This window comes from Hirundo rustica, chromosome 19 (assembly GCF_015227805.2).
Source record: "Hirundo rustica isolate bHirRus1 chromosome 19, bHirRus1.pri.v3, whole genome shotgun sequence".
In the NCBI taxonomy this organism is placed as follows: Eukaryota; Metazoa; Chordata; class Aves; order Passeriformes; family Hirundinidae; genus Hirundo; species Hirundo rustica.
This window is the reverse complement of record NC_053468.1, coordinates 198,577-218,617: the sequence shown is the minus strand read 5'-3', so window position 1 is coordinate 218,617 and position 20,041 is coordinate 198,577. Positions and strand designations below refer to the sequence as shown.

At 45.9% G+C, this 20,041-nt stretch overlaps 1 long non-coding RNA gene across 1 annotated transcript in view; it reads right to left on the bottom strand.

Moving 5' to 3' along the window:
• LOC120761488 (uncharacterized) overlaps positions 1 to 984 on the bottom strand; it is a 33,301-nt gene extending 32,317 nt beyond the window's left edge. The window contains exon 1 of the long non-coding RNA XR_005703668.1: positions 937 to 984. This is a non-coding gene — a long non-coding RNA (uncharacterized LOC120761488). The remainder of the gene's footprint in view (positions 1 to 936) is intronic.
• Positions 985 to 20,041: the final 19,057 nt, after the last annotated feature.

Genomic DNA, 20,041 nt, shown 5'->3' with positions numbered 1-20,041 from the left:
CCTGCTTCCCTTTGGGAATGCAGGTACACGCCTTCCCCTCTCCAGTGAATGTCACCTGAGGATAGCAGCATTTCTGCTATGACTGCACCTCAAACAGACCTTTTCCCTTCTGTTTGGCTTCATTCCCTTTTCAGGGCCTTCCTGCCTCACTTGGGCTCCTTTTGCTATTTTCCTGCCTCTTTCCCTCTTCACGCTACAGGTGATCAGAAATGGAGTACACAGGATTTCGTGTCACACTGCCACAGCAAGAACGACGGAACAACTCTGTAATTAGTCCAAACCAGCCCCATAATTTCCTTTGGCAAAGAGTGATTTTATACAAATTGCAACTGCAGCCTCGTTTCCAGAGAAACAGATACTCAAGGTTTGGATACAAACTCCAGCCCCCATACCACACTCCTCTCCTCCACTGGAGCAGCACGGAGCCTGCACAACCAGGCACAGGGGAGAGCAGCCTGACACAGAATAATTTCTCCATCCTTTCCAAGACCAACAAGGGACAAGACACCAAATGTGCTGTGCTTCACAAGCCCCAAAGCCAATAACAGCCCTCTGCACCCAACACCTGCTGGGATAAATTAAATCAATCCTCTGCCCAGCGTGGTGCCAGCAAGGCAGACAAAGCCAGGTGCAATTCCCACTTTTCTCCCTCAGCTCTGCCACAGCTTTCAGGAGAACAAACCCTTCTGCAGTTTTTCAGCCCACCCCTTTTGCTTTCTTCTCTAACCCCTACAAAGGGGGGCCAATTGGAGCTAATAGAGCCTGCTGCAAAATTAAAGTAATTTAGCAAGTCAAAGGTATCCTCATTTAATAATCTCTGGATCTCTATCACCCCGACAGCATGTCTTCATCAAGCCATTACAGTCTGAAAAGAAGCTGGGGACACAAGATAGGGAGGCCTGTCACAGTCACTGTTAAGCCGGCTCCACAACTTACCTGTCAGCTGCAATCAGGCATCCAGAGATTGCTGCTCTGCTGCAGATCTGAAAAAAAGAAAAAAATCAATCACCATCATCCTGATGTGATAAAATCTTCAGTGCTCCAGACACACCAGGTAATTGATCACTTCCTCATAACATATATCACTGCCTTGCTCTTCATCCAAAATGAACCCACCAAAAACTGAAATACAAAATGCAGCCCTGTCTCTATGGGGCAATCCCAACCCCTTTAACAACTACTGTTACGGAGCTGCCCACCCCAAAGAGCCAAGCATGCTTCAGTCACAAAAAGCACGATGGGGTGATGATATAGTCATTAAAGCAAGACTTCTCCTGGATTAGGATCAGGAAAAGCTCTGGGGACAGTTTAGAGCTGAGTCTTTTAGGAGTCCTCAGAAGAGCTCTAGATGATGATGGTGTCAGCCCAGCCCCCCTTCACCAGCCAGATTCCAGTTACCCAGATCTCTTGTGCAGTCTCTGCCTGCTACAGAACTTCAGGACAGACAGGGACAAGGTAAGAGGGGGAGCCAACACCCTGCATTTATTTATCCCTCCCCTCCGGGAGTGTCTTCCCTGAGCCGCCGACTGACAGCTGTGGAGGCTGACTGAGCTCATGTGAGGATTTGGGGCTTGGCCCTGAGAGGCTTCTCACACTTCTGTGGTACAGGAGGAACTCGGGCATCAGCACAAGCCCTTGGCTCCTTCTGGGGCTGAGGGGGGGCAGGAAGGGACCCCCGAGGGGAAGCCAGGCAATGGGGCTCAGCTCCGCAGCAGGACACAGGTTACATCCCCAGCCCGTCCGGTCAGGTGTGCTGCACTGCACGTTAACTAAAGCACCCTTTTGCTGCTTGCGCTTAAAGAGCACAGCTGGCTGTGGGCCTCCAGTTTTGCAAAGGAACTTCTATTTCTTTGGGCTTCATGAACAGCAAAAATAAAAATGGCTGGCAAAGAAATTAAATGTTGTCTTGCTTTCTCTGAGGCTTGTTTTTGGAAAACAAACCAGTTCTTTTCAAAAACGGTCCCGAATCCCTGTATTTCCAGCTTTTTCTCACTGCCTGAACAAATATCACGCTCCCAGTATACCCTCCCATCTGCTACATGCTTGCAGAAATTTTGGGTCTCTTTTCATTTACCATCTTAATTAATTGCCCTGAAGCTTGCTTTTCCCTTCTTACCTTTTGCTTGTTTATCTGCTAATTCTTGCAACATTTGCTAATTACTGAAGACATTTTTATTTTAAGGAAGATTTGCTCCTTTCCTGCCAATCTCTTCTTTCCACTTGACCCTGCTTGCAGTAATTTTGCCTATGAAAGTAAACGCAAGCTGCCTGGTTTGCATATGGAAGAGTAAGGACAGTAAGTGGCAAACAAATGAGCATTGTTGCAATACGTGGTGTTTATGGCTGCAAGCTCCCCACCTCTGCCCTAATGAGGGGAGAGGAATTTAGTTAGAGAAGAATAAGCACTACAGTCCCTCCTCCATCCCCTGCCCCAGTGGCTTGGCTGGGGACAAATTGCATAAAGCAGCAGAGGTGGAAGCTGAACACTGTTTATGTAAAGCAGCAGATGGTGGCATTACATAATTTGAAATGTTATACAGATATATAGATATATATATATATCTATATAAAGATTTCACGGAGGCAATAGGACATTACATGGCAGGGACAATGTCTATGGCTAGTTGTGGAGTGGGTCTACAAACCATGTGGCAAGCTGGATGTGCTTTTGGCTGCTATGTCTCTAGAACAAAAAATTTAAGTGCAGTTATCCATCTCAAACTTTCTCCCAGCAGAAGGAAAAGGGAAATGCTAAAAGTCATCCAAGAAAAAGTAAGCAATTATCCCTACGAAAGCAGCAGCATAAATAACCAAACATGCAAATGAATGTGGAACTCCAGGTATGTGCTACACGCTGAATCCTCGCAAAATCTGTCCCAAACCACTTTCCTGCAGAATCCAGGACCTGTTGATCACCCCAGAGATGTGGGGTGCTCGTGGTTTGAACCACAGGGCTGTGTGTCCCAGGTTCTGGGCTGGTGTCGGTGAGCTCAGCACCATGGACCCCTGAGGCCATGCAGGAGTTCTCTGCTGTGGGCACTGCTCCAGTGCCCTTTGTCACAAGCTGCCAGGTTGAAGGAGTGACAGGTTGAAGACTGTGTGGATGAATCCCAGGTGTCCATCCTGAAGTGGCCATGTGGCAGCTGGCAGCACCTGCAGGGAATGATACACATCCTGTGGTGGTGACTGGCTGTTTTGGCAGAGAACACGGGCATTGCCCCTGCAAGGTGGTGCTGGGCTTGAAAGGGCCATTGGCCTTTAAGTGGAGAAAGAGCAGCAGGCGTTGAGTGCACATTAATTTAAAATCTAATTTTTTATCCTCTGCCTGGGACTCACGTGGGATTTATGCTATTAAATATTAAATACCAAGACCTTTATGCAATGAGGCAACTTTACTGAATAAAATTACATTAAACAGTGAAATCTGAAGCTTTGCAAATATTAACCATGTAACAAGTTCCAGAAAACAGATGCGGACCCAGATGGGATGTGTCCTTCAGCCAGTGACCCCAAATGAGCTTCTCACCGAGGGGCTTGTGGCCTCTGGCATGCACTGGAATGAGGGGCTCTGTCTTACACTTGTGCCAGTGTCTGCACCCCGACGAGGTCATTTGCCAGCAAGTATCCAGAGCATGAACTGGGAGAGGTAAGAGCATCTTGTTATCAGAGCAGAGAGACTGGTCCTCTGTTCGACCAGTTCACTGAGGTTTTCTAAGTGGAGAGAGGAGAGAGGAAAGATCTTTGTTAAAATGCTCCTCTTACAAAAATAGCACAGGAAGAAAAAAAACTCTTTCCCAAGTTCTCAAAATGGACCTGATGTTGAGATTGAGATTTTTAGAACAGAAGACTAATGTGATGAAAAGTAATTGGAAACCTGTTTGAACTGCTTTAAAAAGATTGTCTTTGGGGAAAACATCCATTTAAAGGGAAATAAAGAAGCATAAGGGCCTGGAGGCAAACCAACCTTCAATGAAGTGCATGGCTTGCTTCTGCAGCCCAGGGAGTGAGCGTTCCAGGGTGAGCTGCCCCAGCTCAGATGTGTGCTCCCCTGGCCAAAACACTCTGTCCATCACTGCTGCTGGGAAAATAACCCACAGAGAAGCCCAGGCAGCAGGAGCACAGATACCACAGAACAGCGTAGATACAGACATTAGTATAATTTCTGGCAGAACAGACGACTGAAGGAATTTCTACTGTTCCATTTGCAGTTCCAAATTTAACCCATGCCACAAGAAGGAGATTTCCAAACATTAAACGTGTTTGCCACGTGCTGTGGAAGGACTCTGTGCACCTTTGAAATTAGCTGTCTCCACCATTTCTGTTGCACCTGTTTGTAGTCCAGCAACCTGCCAAGGACAGAGCCAGCCGAAATAGCAATAAAAATGATTCCCAAGGTCAGGGGGGTGCATCACACTAGGGGCACTAAAAATCCCAGCTTTGCTCTAAGCTGCATTGATAATTGGCACCAGAGACAGCAGGGAGGATTTTCCACGGGAGCGTTATGCTTCTTGGTGTCCATATGGCTCAGTGATATTTTGCTCGATTTTATTTCATGGTTGGAGAGATCAGAATTTTCCTTGAAGAGCTGGCAGGCAGAGAAGACAAAATTCCCACGGTATTTTCCTGTTCTAGCAGCAAACTGCAAGGAGAAGAGTTCCTGCTGGACTCTGATGCACGAGAGGGCTCTGGAGCAGCAGCGGCATGCCACGACGCGGAATAGTGCAGGAGCTGAGGACAATTCCTCCAAGTGCTGGCTGACACCTCCCCTCCTGCTCAAGTGGGGGAACAGGCACTGCCACCCGAGGCAGAAGTCACTGGGTGACCATGCCCACCCCCCTGCCTTGGCATCCTGTTTGGATAGCACACCCAAACCTCTTAAACCTCAGAGAAGCCAGAAAAGACAGTGTGGTCTGGGAGGCTTTAGGAAAAGATATAACGTTAAATATTGCCACCTCAATAACAATATCTTCACACTACTGCAACTATTCTTCTACCAATATTTTGATGTTTTCATTTACAGTCATTACAAATGACCTATTCCCATCCCCAGACATCAATCAGAGCCACATTGGTAATATTCTGACCACAGGCAGGTGTAATAAAATTGATCAAGGTGTTGACACTTAAAGATACAAATAAAGGAACATGATAAACTGCCAAGAACTGTGAGCAAGAAACACAATGTTCTTTCTTTGTGAAATAGCACCTGGCAGGGATGGGTCTTTTGACTTTGTTTTGTGTAGACAACACCCTTCAAATTACCCAGGTAATCCAATTGGCCTCCCCGAGCAGAAGGGGCAGGCAGAATGGCCCTCGTGCCCTCGGGCACCGGGTGTCCCTGCTCTGGGCATCGCAAGATGTGGCAGGCACAGGGGAGCTCCATCATCATTTGTCCCACGCTCTCACAAACTGGAAATGAATCCACATGCGTGCAACTCCTGGCAAACACCTCTGCACACTTCCCTCCTGCCCCATATATATTCCAGTTGTAACTAAAGGATCATGCCCTGAGCTGAGGAGGGGATGCTCTCCTGGTCCTTTTGCTGTTTTACACAGAGCTGCCACTTCTTCCAGCAGCCCCAAGGTCTGCGATGTGCACAAAGGAAAATTAGGAAGATGCTCTTGCTGACTACCTGGCAAACCACTATGGCAAATTCCCTGGAAATGTGAAGAATTCTAAAGGGCAGCACAAAATAATGGATTGCTCCAACAAAGGTGGTTTGACAGCAGCTGCACGATTTGAATTCCATGAGAGAAAAAAACCAGCAGGGCCTAAACAAGAGTGTTGACCATGAAGTAGACTTTCCTGGAACTGAAGTGGAAAGGCTAATTCATCAAGCTGTAATGAGAACCTCATTGTCATTCATCTTTTATGTGAACATTTGCAGGCAAGAGCCTGGATGTCAGGGGAAAGCCCTGTAATTAATTTATCTCTGTTGTATAAAAGGTAACAGATCTGAACAATAGGTTCTGTCCCAGCACAGCTGCCTCAAATAAAAATAAAAGTGATTATTTAGGTATTATTTCTGCCTCCATCAAAGGAAAATTAAATAGCTGCAGAAAACTTAGAACCATGAAAAATGCACTGTTTGACAGAAAAGGCGCAGAAGACCACTTCCAAAAATCTTATTGGCAAGAGCAGCCCAAACCCCCAGCAGGGAGGGGTGAAAAGAAGTATCATTTGTTCACAATGGGAGAATTATGTACCTATCTGAAGGTACCAAGTTAGGATTAAGGCCAAATAATGGAGGCAACAATTAAAGTTATTTCCCATTAATAATTTGCCCTCAATGTTCAGAAGACCATGTCAACACTCCCTACAATTAAAAAACCCTGGCTTACTCTTGTTGTGCTTGCTTTAATCCAAACCCTTTAATTTTCGGAGCAGGAGCACGAGTAGACTCACAAGAGGGACAGAGACTTGCCTGAAATGCCTTTTGTACAAACAGGTGCCAGGGAGAGTTCTTACAACTACTGACCCAGAAATGGGCTTGTACAGTCGGGGTCCGGCTCGGCGTGCGGCTGGCGCCGAGCACAGGCTGGCAGCCCTGCTGCCAGGCAGCCTCCAGCCAGCAGCTCCAAGCCCCAGGGAGAGGGTGGAAAGGCAAGGGAGTGGGACAGCTGGGGTGCAGAAATTATCAGTCACGCTGGACGATGCATCAATATGGAAAAAGAGGAAAGAGCAGCCGGGGTCGCTGTTTGCAGCCATCACGTAGGGTGAGCTAATTAACTCTTTAGCTTCTTTAGCAAGAGGGAAACACAGTCAGTGGAAAATCAGGCAGTTGATGCCTAGGAAAGGAAAGAAACAACCTGCTGCCCATGCCAGACCTGCCAGGCGTCCCTCCACGGCTAGGCTGTGCGGAGTGCAGGGACCGTGCCGGGCCAGCAGGCAGAAGTGCTTTCTTTAGGAGGATAAAAGCATAGCAAAGGAGAGAGAAAAGGCAAAGGAACACTGCTGAGCCTTCAAGCACAAAAGCAACAGCAATTTGGGTCTGTTCCTAGAGTTGAGATCCTATTTTTCTTCTTCTTTATACATCACCACACAACTCTTGAGATTAAAACAAGCAGGGTGCTCACCAATACACTGGTGAATCCCAAAATATGTAGATCTCCAGGGTTTTTTAAATTATTTTTTTCCTGCTTGCTGGTGTGGTTGGAATTCAGCCTTTAAGGCTGTTCTTGCCAGCTGGGATATCCCAGGGGACATGTTTCTTCCTCTATTTTGCTGGCAACCAGGAGTAAAAAATCATAATGAATGACCTCTTTTCTCTTTTCCTTCTGCACCAGCTGGCTCTGATACCCTTTCCCAACCTGCACTTGCATCTTCTACCAAAAGAGAATCTCATTTCCCAGAGACTTCTTCAGGCTTCTCAAGATAATGAAAAAAAAAGCACAATGGAAATACTTTGCATGGGCTTCCCTCTTTTAAAGCAGCTTGCTTTTTTATTTAAAAAGCTATTGGAAAAAGTCATTTCCCTCTATTCTGTTAATCCCAGCTCCCTGCACATCCACACACATCCTAAACTGGCCATCCTGAAAGCCATTAGATAACCTTCAGAGGGCAGAAACAGAATTCTCTGCGATTGCTCTGATTTGCCAGTTTGCCAGAAGAAAAACACTGAATGGCTCTTCGGACATGAGGGAAGAAAAAAGCAAGAGAATAAGATTTTTTTTCTGTAACTATTTCCTCTTGATTCTTTATTTCCCTAGAAGGTGAGAGAGTGGATGTGCCTGGAGCACCGCAGGGCAGAGCCCTGACCGGGCTCAGCTCAGAGTCTGCAGTGCTGGGGCTGAGCTCTAGCCTGGACACCAGACAGGATGGGAACATCCCAAAAAATGCAGGTCTCAGTCTCCAGCCAAGCCCAGAGGGTGGCTCTGCAAAATCTGGTACTTGACCGACGTTTTCCCTCCTTCAGTATTTTGTTTTTCACATTAGGTTTTCTCCAGCTCCAGTTGTTCTGGTCTGAGTCCAGTTTGCTCCGTGGGTGTGACAGGTTGCTTAGCAGCCAGCTTCAGCCAGCTTTAAAGTTCGATTACTGTATTAATGTTGATGCTACCATTGCATGAATCATGACTCCTGTAGGTGGAATAATTTAAGTTTCTTTAAAATATTGATTTTGGAGAGATACCAAACTGGAGGCACTTGGGGCTGAATCTTGCTGGCACAGCAGCTCGAGGATGAGCATCACCGACTCCGCTGGGTGGGATGGAGACCGGGAAAAACAGATGGAAAATCTGGGATAGCTTGGATTTTAATGGATCTGCCCTCCACTGGGGGCAGAAGCTCAGGACAACTCAAAAATGTCCCTGCATTCGAAGGAGCTGATGTTCTCATGTGTATGTGAATAACTTTTTCTTGGAGACAGGCAGATTCCCAAGGCCATAAATGTGAGTGCTAAAAATCTTATCTGGGATCTCTAGAATATGATCAGAAGTCAAAAGAAGTCATGAACACAGAGTTCTGTCAAGAATGTCTGTATTCTCTCGATATTTTCCACATAAAATACAAAAAAATGGGTTATATAAATAACATTCTATGTAAATGTCCTTAATGGCTGTGCTTTGACACATCTTTAAGATCATAAACTTCACTCTTTTTAATGTTTTTGGTAAGACTTGTAATGAGAAAAGACAATTCTGAAGTCCTGACATTAATAAGTCTATTGTGAAAAGGTCACCTTTTCCTTAGAATGTTTTATTATCAGTGGAGCAGAATAGCTGTGAATATGTAATGACTTTTATCTGATGATTGCCTTGTATTCTTTCTGAGGAAAGACGGCTTCAGATGTTGATAATTTACATATAAGCATTGAAGTGTTCGGCAGTAGAAAAACAAACTGGTTCAGAGAAATTAACTATAAAGCAGCCATAGAAGAGACATGAAAATTAACTTCTGATCATCGTGTGTCTCTGAGAGGTTTTAAAAATCACCACAGAACTGGTCCTTGGGACACTGCTGCACGGCTGGAGGCAAACACACACACACTGGAGAGTCACTTTCTGTATAAATCACTGGAAAGTCTACTCCTAATTTTCATTTGGCTTTTCCATTTTGATGAAGAACCTCCACCACTTGTGTTTAGCAGAACATAATGGATTGGGAAGTACAGAGAGAGGAGATATAGATAGATACAGATGGGATAGGGATAGGGATAGGGATAGGGATAGGGATAGGGATAGGGATAGGGATAGGGATAGGTAGGTAAGAGTGTCAGTGGCAACAGGAGCTCAGAGTAGCAACTAAGATTAACAGCCACGTGCAAAACCAGAGCTGTGTGACGGTCCCTGTCCCCAGGAGCTACCAGCAGGAGAGACAAAGGGGAATCATGCAGTCAGGATCAGACTGAACCTGTGTGGGACCAGCGACCTCACGCAGTCCCTGCAGGAGCTGCCAGCCTGGCACAGGTTTGCTGTGGGGTACAGAACCTGTTCTGCAGCCACGACACAAGGCTGCAGCTCAGAAATGCCCCTCCTGCCTGCCATGACCCTGAGCACACCTCACACTCTGTGCTCCTGTCAGATTAGGTTTCCCCAGGAGAACCGGATGTTCATAAAGAGCTATGCAGAGCTTGTTTGTTATTTTGAGTCATTACATTTCACTTAATTACTCCCAATCCACCATCAATGAAGGTTTTTCAACAAAAGCTGCCTCTGTTAAGAAAGCATTTTTATATACTAATGATCTTATCTCAGGAATGTTTTTCAGAACAGTTAAACATCATGCTCCATTTGCCAGGGGACACAGTGAAAAGTAGGGATATTTTTATAACTGTAGTTTCAAGAAAAAAATGTTTTCTAGAAGTGCTATCTGGGACAAATGCTTTTTCTTAGTATAAAGTCCAATTATCTGGGGACCAAATAACTGCAACAAAACTTCATCAGTGCAACAACTCTGTGCCAGCTCATCAGTATTTCAGAGGAAATACTGTGGATGTACACAGAGCATGGCTTTCTGCTGTAAAGGGACGGCTGCTGACTCCTGGAAGCCGTTTCGAGGTTCTGCAGGGGGGCACCATGCCACCCCCCACAACAGCACTGAGTTCATTTCATGTGCCAGAGCATCAGAGAGCAAACAGGAACAGCTCTGAGGGATAAGTGAGAGACTGGGAAAGGGGATGGAGAAGAAACACAGGAGCAGGACAGGCAGCAATCGAGATTTGTCAAGAACCCCTTTGTCAAGAAGCTGGAGAGAACAGAATTGCAAATGAGACTTAGCCAAACAGGAGAAGAGAGGACAAGAGCAATCCAGAACAGAGTGAAAGCATGAGGGTGTGCAACTACAGCTCTCCAGGAGTCAGATGAGCTGAAGCTGAACCCTTGAGTTGCTTCCAAGCATGTCCTGGGCCATTTGCACCAATTACAGTGCTGCTGTCCAGCCTGCCCTCCTAATATGAAACAGGAGGAGCCTTAATTTCTCTGTATAGGAAATGAGTATTTAACCTAATTTTTTCAAACCCTAATTGCATCCTTATTCTTCCTAATACTGAGCTAATAAATGAGGCATTCCAGATCCCACCCTGGCATTTCAGCACACTACAAAAAAATACACAACAGATCAAGCAACCATTATCTGTGCTGCGCATTCTCAGCCAGTGCAGCTCCAAAGCCACATTTCACAGACGGGTTCAGCCACTGCTGCTCTGTGAGGGCAGGAGCAGCAGGGTGGGCTGATTAAAGCAAACTAACAATGTCGATGGGGGCTGCTTCTTCTGTTTGATTGTAATAAGCTTGAGGTGGTTTGTGCTTCCTCCATTCTGTCACCAGTGCATCTTTTCCAACAGAAGAACTCCTGTTCCACTGATGGCAGCCCCAGAGCAGAGCCCACCATGAGGGAAGCCGTGGGCACTGAGGTTCTTGTGTGGGACTAAGCTCACGTCTCCATTAAAGAATGAACACTGACAGATGAAAATATTCACAGCTGCCACAAAGCTTGCTTCATTTTTCATCCCATCAGAGGTGAAACCCCTTCTAAATGTCCTTTACATTAAAGAAATTATTTCTTTATCTGGTATCATCCAACCTGTTTTCCATTCCCAATCTCCATTCCCTTAGAAAGCTGAAGGCTAATTGGTATTCAGTGAATAGATTGTCATTACTTTTATTAATTATATCACGTTGTTCAACTCCCAAGATAAGGGAGTTACTGTTCTCAATGAATGATGCTGCTCCTGTCAGGAGAGAGGGGTGAGGGATGAGAACTCCAGAAGCAGTACTCCACCAGTGAAAGGCGACTTTTCTCAGTTCTTCTGAGCCCTGACGCTGCTTGGAGCTCTGGCTATAGAAAAACGCCCTCCCTCCTCCCCGTGGGAGCAGCCAGCTCCCCAGGCACCCCCAGTCTGAGCCCTGTGTGCTGTGAGAGCACACACAGTTCTCACTGTCCCGCAGTGCGTGCACGACTGCAACCCAGGCTGCAACCCAGGCGTCACCACTGAGCTTCAAAAACCCACCGGCAGAGTTCACAAAGATCAAGCTAATCTGTAAGATGGTGTCTGATGCAGAGAAGCAAGAAGAGGCTGCACCAGCTCCTACACAGACAGAATTTATTCCCACCCCATCTTGGAAGAGATGTAGTGTTCCTTTTGTCTTGTTTTTAGTTTTTATAAGAGGAAAAGACTTGAAATAGAATATATCTGCATAGTGAAATTCCCAATTGACATTTCGGTTTTGAGTCCGGAGATGAACAGGATGCAGCGGTGTGAATTGCTACAATAACATTAAAAATGCAGCAGAACTCATTATCCTAAATTTAATCTCTCCTTCTGAAATTCTGTCAGACTCATTATGTTGGTTCTCTTTTTGACATGGTTTAAGCACCTCTAGGGAGCAGCTATACAATACCAATAATAACGATTAAATTGCTGTCTAAAGCTTCACTGGACATCAAAAATAAGTAGATAAGTAGATTAAATTCACACTTACAGACACTTTTTAAAGAAAATTATCAGTGTACCAAAATGGTGGAGCTTATGCTATGCCCTTATGCAGTAACTAAACACCAGCTCACAGAGCAAATGTTCTATAACCCTCATGGACACAGACTCCGAGGGGTGCAGGTCACAGCCCTGAGGGAGGCTGTGTTTTCAGGGAAGCAGAAAATGACACTTCATCCAAACATATCACAAGCTCCAGCTTTGGAACTGTGTTGCTTCCTGCCACCGCAGGGCTCCTGCCCTGTGCTCTGCTCACTGTCCCCCACGGCCACCCAGCCCCAAATCCCCTTCTGCAGCAGTAATGCAAGTGCACACTTACTTTTTGGAGGTGAGGGCTTTAAATAGAGCTACGTAGAGATGAATATCATCAACCAAATTTGTAATTAATTCCAGCAACTCATTAACTGTAGGAGCAAAGTCACAGGAGCTTCACTAGATTATGAGACCTATGAATGGGTGTCCATTTACTTACTAAAGAACATTTACTTACTAAAGAACACAAATCATGCCAGGGTTTTATTAGGTGGTGTATTCACTAATATGGAGACTCTGTCCATCAGAGCTGCAAAGAACCAGAACAGCTTTTTAACTGAAATTCTGCATCAGCACTCAGGAATTAAGTGGGACACAAACAATATATAAACTTTGTGCTAATTTCTCCTTAAATTATCAATATTCCCACTGAGGGTCAGTAAAACTGACCTTCAGCTGCCCTGAAAAGACACGGTTAAAGGAGAGGAGACCCTGAGTTGTGTCGGGTCTGTGTACTCGGTCCTTTGAAGAGTGCTGGTTGTGTCCCAGCGTGCATCCCTAAATAAACCAAAACTGAACTGAAAAGTCCCTTTGAATTATTATTAACAAGCACTGCACTGTTTTAATTGGCCCCCTGGTGAATACTGGCCTAAGCATAGGGACAATAAATTGCCTTACTCTGTGAAATCTCTGTTTTGAATCCAGCAATAAAAAAAGTCCCCAAACTCAGAAAAAACACTGATGTGCACATAAGCACATGGAGGGAGCTGAGAGCACCAGGTAAGAGCTCTCTGCTCAGTCAGCTCTGGAACTACCACAGGCAAACTCCAGTGTCCTCAGCACCAAAGCAGCAGTGGTGGTTGAGAGTTTGAACTCGGGACTAAAACAGCCCAGTTTTTGTGTATCAGGAATGCTTGGAAATTGTATTACTTAGTCTTCTACAAAGGCTGTTTCTTTTCTGGAGGTTGAGGGAAAGGATCCTGTAGAGGCCCACTGATGTGTTGCACCTCATGCTGGACCTCACTTTTCCAGCATCACTCAGAAGTCAAAACAGGACACAAAACAAAAACAAAAACAAAAACAAACAAACAAACAAAATAATAATAATAATTTTAAAAAACACACAAACCAAAAAAAAAAAATAACCAACAACAACAAAACACAGTCAAGTAAGTCCTTCTACAGAAAGGAAGAACTGAGCCAAATCAGGCTCCAAGTATGCTCCAGAAGGGCTGTTGCCACCCTCTGTTCATCAAGAACAATGGATGTAGCCATTGAAATTCCACACTGGTTTGATAAACAGAGTGCTGCTTTTTTAGTATGTCACATTTAGGCAAGAGAGCAGATTCTGGCTGTAAAAAAAGTACCTTTGGAACCTGCTTTTATAGCTCTTACTTGAAATATTTCTCAACAGTCCTCTCCTCACATGCATTTAAACAACTGCAGCCTCAGGAGTGTAATAACCAATAGCAAATCCAATGACTTTTCCAGGGCAGAAATGCAAGTCCTACATGCAGGTCACAATTTAATGAGTTCACAGACAAGAAAGCTCCCAAACCAGGGGGGAATCAATGCTAATTACGACAGGGAATCCCCGTGTCTCCATTGCATCTGCAGTGTCACTTACCTGCAACCACCAACTGCTCACATATTGATTTTAAGGTGAGCGTCAGACGCAGCACCTTGATGTGGAACGTGTCCCTCTGCCCTCAGATTTACACTGACAGGGATCAAACAGCCAGTAATTGGTAGGGGGGAAACTCCCCAGGCACAACTGGAACAAAGGAAATCCCAGATTCATGAATATTTAGCAAGTTTCCACGCTCCTATGCATGACAGATGTATTTTGGTTTTAAAAGAATGTCAAAACCATTCACTGCAGCTCCCTTGTGAGATTAGAGTGGCCCTTTTTCTGGGAGCAATTGGTTTTGTGGCTTCATCCTGCATCTTCCTGAGGATTGGTTTAGGGCTGGAACTGTTCAGGGAGGAAAATGGCATCCACACAGACATCTTTTATTTTCAATTTTCATTTCAATTCCATTTATCTTTGGGCTTTGAGGCAGTTTATAGCCGCCAGGAGTCCAGGTATTTCCTAGTCATTGCTCACATTAGTTCTTTGAAAGGATTGTCAAGACGAAGGAATCACACACAACGAGAAGTGTCACCTGAGGAGGATGTGTGAGCAGCAGGCTGGAGCAGAGGACAAGCCCTGCTGGCACCCTGACCAGCCTGGCTGCTGGGGACTGGCACAAAGCGCTGCCCTGGGCTGCAGCCACAGCCCTGGGCTGGGCCCCTGTGAGCTCGGTGCCCAGCTGGCTCAGACAGGGCTGGGGAGCCGTGGCCACCCCTCAGCGGGCCAGAGCAGCCGCAGCCACCCCTCCCGTGGGAACACAGGGCTGCAGCGGCCAGCAGAGCTGTGCAAGGGGCAGAGGGGTACGTAAAATGCTCCATCGGTGAATTTAATGCCTGGTGATAAAACACTTTATCCATTCCGAAGGACGGTGCTTAAACAGATGCTGTTAGCGGTTGTATTTCAAAAGTCAATGGGGCTAAATAAATCTAAAATTTACTTCTACTAAAAGCGTTATGAGGCCAAGGTCTTTTTATTCTTTAGGTGTTCAATTAAGCAAAAATCCAGAGATCTGTTGGAGAATTTAAGACTACCATGAACGGGAAAGCTTTTTAGTTAAGCTTTCATCTCTTCATGTGAAGAACTAAATTGATGATTTTTAAATAATTTACATCCCAGAAGTAGTGTTAAAAAAATGTCCCAAATGGAGCTAAAAGCATCGTAAATATAATTTCCTGTCAGATTATATGAAATACCCTGATAAATGAACGGCTCTTAAAAGGACACTAACAGTGGACTTGGAAGGTCTGACTCCAGCTTTCTGAAAATGCCAGCTCTGAGCAGCTGCCGTCTGACTTCAGCTCTGCGTGCCCTGAGCAAGCCATGAGATACCGAAGTATGAGTGTGCACTTTTTTTCCTTTCTCTGATTTATTACTTCAATGCTTATGTTTTGAAGAGCTTTATCCATCTAAGAAACAAAGGGAAACTAGTCATCAACCCAGAACTAGGGGAAGGGGAGAGAGACGTGACTGTTTATCTGCTCAATAAGGATCCTTTTGAACGGATCACCAGCTGCCAAAAAAACGCAAATGTCTTTTATTTTCCTTTCAGTGAGTGCGTGTGGGAGGGGAGGAGAGAGAGGAAGGAGTCTGTGTTAGCTCTGCTGTTACACTGCTGAATTAAGATAGTCACCTACCCATCATCTACTTCCAAATCCCTCTTGATTTTCAGACACAACTGACATTTGACAGCCTTCTGTTGCCCATCCTGTTTAAATATTAATGCATCCAAAGGTTCAGATGACTGCAGCCATCCAGAACAGAGAATCAGAAATTAAAAGCAAACGGGCAGAACAAAGCCTGGTAACGAGTGCATGGTTCTGAACTTGCTGGGAAGGCTGAGATGAGCATACAGTCAGCTTGAGCTGTGAGTCATCCTTTCTTGTTATTAATGCAGTATTTATCAGCGCTCACTCCTTTCCTCATGATTTCTGCCAGCTCTGTTTTCACACCACGTTCATCACCACAGCTTTGCTGTTTCTGTGCCCAGCTAGCACAGTGCCTGTCATGCCCAGCAGACCCAGCTCCAGTTCTCGGGCTCTGTCTGTGTCCCGTACCCCCATTGTGTCAGCAGCCCGTTTCTCTGGGTGTTGAACTTCTTTTGCAATTGTTTGTGTTTCTGTGTGATGGGGCAGCAGTGGTGAGATGAACAGTGACAGCCCACACTGTGTTGCTATGACGCCATCATTTCCATTTTCAAGCAGATGGAGCCAGCACGAATTGAACACAGCTCTTCGGACACACGAAACGGCTTCAGCACGATGGCAGAACTGACCACTGAGCCCAAGGTGTGGCACTGACCTTCAGAGCACCAGGGATGATCTCACTCATCTTACTACTGCCCTTGGCCATCACTCAGAGATTGGGGTACCTCTGGACAGGGGCTGTGCATCTCTGCTCAGGAGCCCTCTCAGCACAGTGCTGACCCTGGAACTGCTGCTCCCTGCACACCCTGGCAAGTTGCACAAGGAATGACCGTGGGCTCTTCCACCAGCCTTCAGATCACCTGCACTGAATCTGCATGAAGAACCTGACCTGGCAGGGACAGCAGGGCCTGAGGAGCCCACGGCACGTCCAACGGGGACATTCAGCAAACGTCACAAGAGCTGAGAACAGACACCAGACACTCCTATGACACCAGTCCCACCTTCCATACTGACCTGACAGCCGTGGGGAGAGTGAAAGACAGAACTCTTAGAGGAGGAAAACCATGCTCAGGAAAGAGAAGATGCCAAATGCAGACATTATGGGAAGCGCTCAGTGTTTCCTTCCATTCAGCCTGAAAGTCAGAAATAATAATGGCTGAACCCGAAGAAGAGGAGGATGAAAGGGCTTCACTCCTGGCCATGTGACACTGTTCCCCTTTGTGGTACCAGATGTGGGGAAAGAGAGGAGAGAAGAAAAGCAAAGCTAGAGCTGAAAGGCTTCTTTTTTTGTCTTTTTTTTTTTTCTTTTTTTTAAGGAAGAACAAAATTAAAATGAACCTGAAAGAACAACTCTTCCTTTCAAAGACATTAGTTTGGGAAGCTGGCTGTAAAAGGGTACATTTTTGAAATGTGGCTGCAGTTACCAAGCAACCTGCTCTGCTGCCAGCAGCACGTCCAAATTTGGGGGAGGCAGAGCCCATGGCTCTGCCCTCCCAGGACAGCAAGTGCAGCCCGACAGTCTGGACACCATGATGTGTGGAGCCAGGACCCTCCACCCAGAGTGGCCTCCAGAGCTGGCTGTGTCTTTGGAAGTAGTGAGGATGGCAAAACAATCAAAATGTTGCACTGACAGAGGATGGAGGAACAAAGAAAAGAGGAAAATCTGAATTCAGCCCAGTAGCTGCAGCAGAAGAGCTCTGGGTTTATGTGGGCGCAACTATAAGCATAATTTTATGTATATTACTAAAACTAAGGCAAACAGCAAACAAAATTCCCAATTATCATTCACACTTCTCGTATGCACTGGACACACTGCAGTGCTTTGCAGCATTTTCTATAGCCCAGGGATCTAACAGTGGAAAGAAGAAAACAGATGCCCTGGGACCCAGCCTTTCCAGGCTGAAAAGCCCACAATTCTGCCTGGGTCCAGAGATCCACCACAGCTTTCATTCCATTAACTCTGCACAAATATATCATTGCACTTTTCTAATCAAGAGCTGTTTTGTTACCTCCATTGCTGTTCTAAATGAAAATTAGGCTCAACATGCACTTTATTTAGGCTATGAGTTGAGCTGGCAAAAATCTAAGCTTATATCCAAGCTGTACAAAGAGCCGAGATGTTTTATTTCCATGCATTTGGTGAAGAGAACTGGCCCCAAAACTTCACAATATCACACTACCCCAAATGTCTCCTGGCAGCCTCTGTCCCCAAAATGTCCTGAGCTGCCTGGTGCTGAGGGCTGAGTTCAAACCTCCAGGCTCAAAGCATTAACAGAAAGACTGTGATTAAATGTTGTTTGAGATGCCTGAGGATGCCAATGCTAAAGATGGGATTTGGGCAGCACCTCCCAGCACCTTTTTCTACCTTTTTGAGCGACCCTCCACCACCACCTGAGCCAGCAGCAGCAGCATGAACCCCTGCGCTGCAGCATCACCTGCATGGAGCAAACAGCACTGCCACTGTAGCATCTGCCTCTACTCCAACAGCCAAAGCAAACGAGAGATACCTTAGGAGTGTAAGATCCCTCACTGATCTGCACAATCTTCAACAAATGTTCTGTGCCTGGCACTTGGCATATTTATTGGATGCTCTGAGATCATGCAAAGGTTTGCCAATAATCATATTAGACTTCACAGTTTTCCCTACACCACACCTAATATGGCATGTATGTTATAAACAGTCATTGTGAAAAGAGAGTGACGTTGTCACTAAACAGCTGTTTTGCTCAGTTCTTTCATGAAATAACTGAAAATTGTAGGTAGGCATTACATGGAATGCCTAATCCCTGAGTATTTAGGATTATTAGGTGAAAAGGACAAGAAAACTATTTGCTACATTACATTCCTTTATGAAACCACACAATCTTTTAGATATTTCTTCTTGACACCGCACTAGCAAAACCTGTCACTTTCCTGAACTGATCCTTACTGTTACAATTGAGACTATTTTCTGAAGTGACTGAAAGTTTGAGTCATTTAGCACAAGAACTGCTCCCACAACAAGATTCTAAAAGTAATGCCACTCATTCCAAATTTCTTTACTGTATTTTGCGCAACAACCATGCAGAACCATCAAGCACAGAAAGTAAGTGCCCGGGATTTTACTGAGACACAGACTACCTCCAGCTGCCACTCCTCCCATCAGTGGCTGATTTCCTAACATGATCAAAACGCACACAGGCCTTTTTCCCCCAAGTTTTGCCCCTTTTCTCTTAGTGTTATTAGGTATCATTTTTCCATGCCTGCACCCTGTGCAGAACGCACTTCGGATTTACAGTCTGACCCACTTCCTTCTTAATTTACTAGGAGCTGCAGAAGCCACTCACACAGGTCTTGTCAAGGTACAACTTCTCTGCAGACAATGGGGTAAGACAGGTGAGAAAACAGTGAGAGTAAATCACGAGAATAATTTCCTGTAGGTCTGACCCTGAAAACATTTGAAACAATCTCACACATCCCACTTCATCGTCAATGCCACTCGTGCCACTTCTCATACAGTGCATCACAATTCCAACTTCTCCATCCCAACCGTGGCTGTTCCCAGCAGTGCCCCCTTCGCAGGGCAGGGGTGGTGGCACAGGGGCTGCTGCTGGTGGGTGTTGAAGGCACAAAATTCAGAATTTTAGGGCTCCTCTACTCAACCTTCACAGCAATGGCTCTGCTCTGCCATGCTCATGTCTTTGCTGGTGCCTGAAACACCGAACAGATATTTCTCTTTAAGGCATTTAAACTGCAGCTGTGAAAAAAGTACAAAAACCAAACACACCACCCCCCTCCACCATCAGGCTGGGTTAAACAGAGCTGAGCATCTCTCAGCTGTGAGGAGGAGTGTGCATCGTGAAGCCAACCTCTCGCAAAGCTCCTTGTGAGAGACAGAAAATATTCCCCAGCGGGCGAGATAAAAACTGTGTTACTAACCAGACTGGAAATTAGGGAATTGGAGATATGACTACCAGGACAGGGATCTGCCAGTGCTCACACAGAGGGGCTGGGCTGGCCGTGCCCCCGATGGCAGCTGCGGCTGTGTGACACAGGGTACACAGAGCACCTCCTACCTCCACCCAGAAATGCTCCACCGCAGTAATATCAGGAGAAGGGACTGCTGCCACCTCCCCGGATACAACACCACCCTTCCTTTATTTTCTTGCTAATTTCCCCTAAATGGGGCTGGTTTGAGTCTTGAGTAGTGGCTTGACACTACTTGTTACGGGTTTGCAGCCCGTAACCCCTCAGCCAGGGAACCTTGTGGCAACAGGTCTTGCAGGTCCCAACGAGGTATTTTGTACATGAAGTCCTGGAAACAAACTGGCATTAGAGAGGGCTCAATGCAGCGGGGTTCTTGTTTTATAAACCCCGGCAGTTTGTCCTAGCTTCACCTGTGTTTAGAAATGGAGGCAGAGCAGCTGTGAGACCCCCAAATGACAATACTTGTTTTCATGTCAAATCTGTGCAAACAGCTCCTTTGTCAGTGACAGCATCTCCCCGGGATGCTCCTCACACCGGGCAGGTCTCTCCAGTGCTCTGAGCAGCTGCAGACCCCGCTGCCGTCCCTCCTGCAGCACAGGTGCTGAGCAGCTGTACCT